Raw genomic sequence first — 6,642 nt, forward strand, 5'->3', positions numbered from 1 at the left:
CAATTTACAGCTAATGGGATGTTACAATTTATGTGTGACACACTGTAAGGTTCGTAAGATATAAATAAATGTATGGCCATGGGTGTGAATGCATTAGAGATGTGTGAAGGAAGGTGACATTTATTTCCTGTTGAAATTGTTCAAGATTCCTCTGATCAAGCACAGAACGGTGAAGGACTGCAGCTGCTTCTGCCAGAGGAAATGAGTCGCTAGTCAGATCTCTGGAGGCTGTACCTGCATCCTCATTCCCATTGTGCAATTTGGGTCTGGTCGGTCTGCTGTGATGTGAACAGCCTCTGCCTTGGGCTCTGGCTGCTGGGTGCTGAGAACCTTTCCCAACATCCCCTTCCCCTGGCCTCCATGATGGACTGAAATGCTCCGAGACCGTGAGCCCAAACAAACCTTTCTCCTCTCAAGTTATTTCTGTCAGGCATTTTGTCAGAGCAACTTGAGAATAACTTAGACAGCCAATAAAAAAAAAAAAAAGCTATTTATGGAACATATTGTACCTCATTCATTTACTTATTTGTTTGCTTTAATGCTTCCGGGCACCCCGTGCTGTGTAAGCTCACTCACTACCCCGGGCCTCCATCCTGAGAATGTACTCCATTCAGTACTAAGCTCAAGCAATTATCTTAAATCTGGAGTAATTTTAACTGATTCTAAGACTATGTATAGTCACCCAGGGAGCAGAAAATATAAAAGATCACAGTCCGTCCCCCCCCCCCCCACGCGCTCACTGGAGCACCTCAGCCAGTGTGCCCCACTCTGGTCGTTTGATCCCTGCCTGTTTTAAAAACTCACATGATAATTGTGGCCATTTTTACTGCCTGGGTGGTTTTGTGCCCAGTAGTTTCTCTAATTTCTTTTAATATTTATTTTCCGTGTGTGTGTGTGTGTGTGTGTGTGTGTGTGAGAGAGAGAGAGAGAGAGAGAGAGAGAGAGAGAGAGAGAGAGAGAGAGAGAGAGAGGAGTACCACAAGTGCTCAAGCCAGAAGAGGACATCAGATCCCACAGATGGTTTTGAGCCCTCATGTGGTGCTGGGAACTGAACTCAGTCCTTCTACTGCAGGAGCCACCTTTGCCCAATGCTCTTCATGCTGAGCCAGCTCTCCAGCTCATTTTCTCTAGTCTTAACTCTTCACCAATCCACCTCCAGTGAGCTCACCTTCAGACTCATGCCTTCTCCCTACCTCCACAGTGCTACCCCAGAGCAACTCTCCCTGGAGCTTGCTTAGACTGACACAGCGGCCTCCAGCCAGTGGTCAGGTCTGTCTTCCCCACCCAGATCAGCCATCCCTTGGCCTTCAGAGCTTCTGGTGGCTCCCCACTGTCTGCCAGAGACTTTGACACCTGCCTTCCTGCTCCCAGGGCATTTCCTACCTGGAGTCCTTTGTACAGCATTTGGAACACTGCTGGGTGGCTGCTCGCCTAGTTAACCCTTCCTGCAGATCAGTCAGTGCTCAGCTAGGTGCCAACCATCACACACAGACACAGGCTCACACACATACACGTCCACCATTGATTTTGAGGAAGAAAAATTTGAAATTGTAAGAGAAAGGTCTCCAGACACCTTGACCGTCCTGCCTCTCCCGGTCTTCCGCAAAGGACAGAGAAAAGAAGGGAGCTGGAGGAGACCCCTGGGTGTCTTGAACAGAGAGGTAGGAGCCTTGTAAGGCGATCCCGTGCACGCATGCGCATGCATGCCCACCTCAATTATACCTCCGCAAGCCGAACGGAGGAAAAGCTGGATTGATTCAAAGATAACAATTAGGGAAGGATTCTAATTCCTGCTGTGATTGCGACACTCGGTTTATTTTTAATTTGTATCCATAATAAAAATAATAATTACAAGGGCTGGCAAATTGTAGCTTTAGCTGAGAAATTAGATTGACGCCGCCTACCTTTCTCCTCACCAGGAATGCAGCCTCCTCTCCCTCCCCGCAGCTCTCCTACTTCTGAGCCACAGACCTCACTTTAAATATAGAGACTTATTAGTGAAAGGAGCAGGCGAGTGAACTTTCTTATCCTCTCCTGTGGGGTAGGCAAGTATGTTCCTGGAGACTGGTACATTCTGCCCTCAGGGTGGCCTGTGAAGAGAGAACCTCAACTTCCTCTTTTTGGAGGGAGGCAGGACAGCCTTGGGTGCTTGCCAAGGGCACCCAGCTGGTACTGTACAGGGCTGGGTCTGAGGTGAGGTTCATGGGTGAAATTCGTTCCTCAGAGTCCTCTGGGGTTTGGGTTCCACTTCCTTAGCCAGAGTGCACACGCTGTCCCACTGTAAACCAGAGTTGGGCACAGAGCCTAAGAACAAGGACACATCCTGGATCAGGTTTGGAGTCCCTGTCTGATGGGGACCAATGAAGATGAGATTAACCCAGACTGGGGGCTGTGGTGGAGGAGGAAAAAGAAGGGGTGGCGGGGGGTGGTGGTAGAATGAGAACAAAGAAGGAAACAAACCCAAGCATGGTCTCCAGCCCCTTCTCTGGAATGCTCTCCCAGGATCATGTGTATAGACATGTTCATTTTGAGGCTGTCCATTCATGCAGCCTCCCATGGGGGTGTGTCCATGTGCTCATGAGGTCTATGATGGTTTGTATATGCTCGGCCCAGGGAGTGGCACTATTAGAGGGTATGGTCCTGTTGGAGTGGATGTGGCCTTGTTTGAGTAGGTGTGTCACTGTGGGTGTGGACTTTAAGACCCTCATCCTAGCTGTCTGAAAGCCAGTCTTCCACTAGCAGCCTTCAGGTGAAGATGTAGAACTCTCAGCTCCTGCATCATGCCTGCCTGGACGCTGCCATGTTCCCGCCTTGATGATAATGGACTGAACCTCTGAACCTGTAAGCCAGCCCCAATTAAATGTTGTCCTTATAAGAGTTGCCTTGGTCATGGTGTCTGTTCACAGCAGTAAAACCCTAACTGAAGCAAGGTCCTTGGGCATATGTGCATGTGGAGGACAGAGGACTAACACCAGTGTCTGCCTCTATCTCTCCCCACTTTATATCTTTGACACGGGGCCTCTCACAGAACTTGAAGATCCAATGACTTCCCAGGCTCCTCCTCTCTCTGCCTCCCCAGCACTCCATTGATAGCCTCCATTTGTAAGGTTTTCAGACCCATAACCAACAAAGATCCTAAACAATCCGAGTGACTCAGAATTCCCATCCTGAGGGTAAGAAAGAGGACAAGCAGGACATTGGAAAAATGAGCCCAGATGCCCCAGGGTGGTTTGTAGCCACATGAGAACCTTTACAATGGCTCGGTTCACCAGGCAGTAGTGCTGTATGACTTTAATCCCAGCAGAAGCAGGTGAATCTCTCTGAGTTCAAGGCCAGCTTGCTCTACAAAGTGAGTTCCAAGACAACCAGGACTACACAGATAAACCCTATCTCAAAAAAAAAAAAAAACAGGGAAGGGGCTCAGTTCAGTTCTCAGACCATCAAAATCAGAACTCAGGGCTGAGAAGAGGAAATCACGGTTCCCTCTGGCTACCTAACTTGAACCCTAGTGCAGCAACTTACATCCTGATTGTGGCTCCCAGCCCCATCACCCCCTATCTGACACAGGAGGGTTTGCCCTGAATCCCATCCCTTCAGTCACCAGGTAACTGAGCTACATAAGCCTTCCTACAGAGACAGAGACAGAGAGAGAGAGAGACAGAGAGAGAGACAGAGACAGAGAGACAGAGACAGAAAGAGACAGAGACAGACAGAGACAGAGACAGACAGAGACAGAGACAGACAGAGACAGACAGAGAGACAGAGACAGAGAGAGACAGAGAGAGACAGAGAGACAGAGAAAGACAAAGACAGAGAGACAGAGAGAGACAGAGACAGAGAGACAGAGACAGAGAGAGACAGAGAGAGACAGAGAGACAGAGAAAGACAAAGACAGAGAGACAGAGACAGAGAGACAGAGACAGAGAGAGACTGTGTGTCCTGTCAGTATACACATGACATCAGATCTCATCTGCCACCAGAGATACAAGCTTCAGATGAAGGAAAAAGTCACTTAGCCAACCTGAGTGGAAAGTCCCTCTGTGAAGAAGGAAGAGAGATCTCAAGGTCCAAGTCTAAGATTAATCCTACCTACCTCAACAAAGCCAAGACCAAGTTAAGGAGCCAGAAGATAGGGCTAGTCTTGTGTTTAATTGAATGTGAATTACTAACAGGGGTCCATGGAGGGCTGGTAGGAGGGCAGTGAAGAGAGAGCAGGTATCTGAGATCTAGAAAGAGTCGGTGTGGATGCTACCCACCATCTTGGGATGACCCACCATCATGTGGATGACAGGGGAGTCAGTTCTTTCTCCAGGTCACTTCCTCTCCACCAACCCTCCAAATGCATACCCAGTCACCTCTCCAAGGCTGGCCCTTCTCTCTCCATTTGGGGGAAGGGATTTCTTGATTATCACACATTGGGTGGGCTCCTCTGAGCCATTAAATTACCATTTCTGGAGTCTGGAGAGATTCAGTGGTTAAGAGCATTAGTTGCTCTTCCGGAGGACCTAGGTTTGATTCCCAGCACCCACATAGTGGCTTCCAACTACCTATCAATCCAATTACAGGGCACTTGATGACCTTTTCTGGCCTCCTCTGGTTTGAAGCACACACATGGTGCACACACACATACACACACACAGACAAAACACACACACACACACGCAGACAAAACACACATACACGTTAAATAAGCATCTTTTTTTAAGTGCCATTTCTGTGGGTCGAACCCTAGCTCCAACCAAAATCAGAAAGAAGAAAAAAAGTAAAAAGAAAAAAAAATACCCTGCACCTCCTCTCCCTCAAGCTTTGTAGGAACAAGATGTGGAGCCCTAGCTTCAGAAAGACAAACTAGGAGGCAGGAAGGTCAGTGGTAGCACATGCCTCTGAGTCCAGCAATCACAGGTACAGCAGAGGCAGGCAGGTCTCGGAGTCTGAGGCCGGCCTGGCCTATGGAGCAAGTTCTAGGACAGCAAGACTACATAGATAAACCCTATCTGGGGGAAAAAATGAAGGGATGAAGGAAGAAAGGAAGGAAGGAAGAAAGGAAGGAAGGAGGGAGGGAAGGAAGGAAGGGAAGGAAGAAGGGAGGGAGGGAGGGTGGAAGGAAGGAAAAGAAAGAGACAGCCTGGGTTTGGGAGGCTAGGAAGATCCTCTGCCCCTCAAGAGCTTAGTGTATAAGCATGAGAAACAGATTCCCCAGAACCCCTGTTTTTAAAATCAGGTGTGTGTGGGAGGGTGGAGATTATAATCCCTGGGTTTGAGAGACAATTCCTGGAGCTCTCTGGCCAGCTGGTCTAGATGAATTAGCAAACTGCAAGTTCAATGAGAGACCCTATCTTAAAAAAACAAGAACAGAAGCCACTGAGCCAGACAGGCCTTTAATCCCAGCAGAGGGAGGCAGAGGCAGGTGGATCTCTGTGAGTTCAAGGCCAGTCTGGTGCACATGAGGAGCACCAGGTTAACTAAAGCTACACAGTGAGACCCTGGCTCAAAATAAAATGAATAGTGACAGAATGGCTTGAGTTATACATGCCATTCTTCTGGGCTAATGTTATCACCTGTGGCCCCTAGCAACTCCTGAAGGAGGGGACAGAAGCTGGGCTGGGGATGAGGAGGCAACACTGGCTGCTTTAGATGCCTAACTTCTTCACAGCCTCCAAAGCAGATTGGTGGAGCAGCTCTCCCCCCTGTGTGGCAAAACACAAAACATTAATTAAAAATAATCGCCACTCCTTCCCCCAGAATTAAAGAGTGTGATGCACGGGTTCGTTTTAAGAAAGGCAATTTGATGCCAATAAATCACAATTATAAAAACTTCATTATGGTGGAGAGCAAGCTCTCTGCCATTGTCCTAATTACACACTGTAGGGATAATGAACGTTAATGATTTAACGTGCAATAATTACAATTGAAAAATAAAACACAGTAATCGCCATCGTTATTGTTATCAATAAGACAGCTATTTTGGCAGGGCTAATCTCCACTTGAGTCTGAGATGAAATTTCAGAGCTCTCTCTCTCTCTCTCTCTCTCTCTCTCTCTCTCTCTCTCTCTCTCTCTCTCTCTCTCCATCTTTGTTAATACAAGAAACCCATGGAATGGAGCAGGTGTCTCACCCCTCCTCAATGGTCAAAGGCGAAGGTTGAAATCCAAGACTCCTCCTCACCTACTTTTGGAATACCTTCTCGAGGAGAAAGAGAGAGAGAGAGAGAGAGAGAGAGAGAGAGAGAGAGAGAGAGAGAGAGAGGGAGAGAGAGAGGGAGAGGGAGAGAGAGAGAGGGAGGGAGAGAGAGGGGGGAACATGAAATGAGCATCCTTCTCACCCACCTCCTTCAGGATTGCATCCTGACCGAAGTCACTCTTGAGCTCTCTAGTTGAAACCGTCTATAGCTCCCTACTGGAGGGAGAAGACACCCAGGTTCCCCAGCTGAAACTCGCCTAAACTCGCCTGTATGATAAGAAAATGGAGCCTCGTCTTGAGTCAGGGTTTCCACATGAGCTGGGAGACTTTGATGGAATCTTTCCACACTGCTGTGCCTGGTTCCCCCACAGTTCATGAAGTTTGAAGTAGAGGCCACCTCAGTGTTTCATGGGTTTAAGTGTGTAGGGAGGGGGTATAACCAAAGATCTTGACAGAGCAGCC

The sequence above is a fragment of the Mastomys coucha genome, unplaced genomic scaffold, assembly GCF_008632895.1.
Source record: "Mastomys coucha isolate ucsf_1 unplaced genomic scaffold, UCSF_Mcou_1 pScaffold22, whole genome shotgun sequence".
In the NCBI taxonomy this organism is placed as follows: Eukaryota; Metazoa; Chordata; class Mammalia; order Rodentia; family Muridae; genus Mastomys; species Mastomys coucha.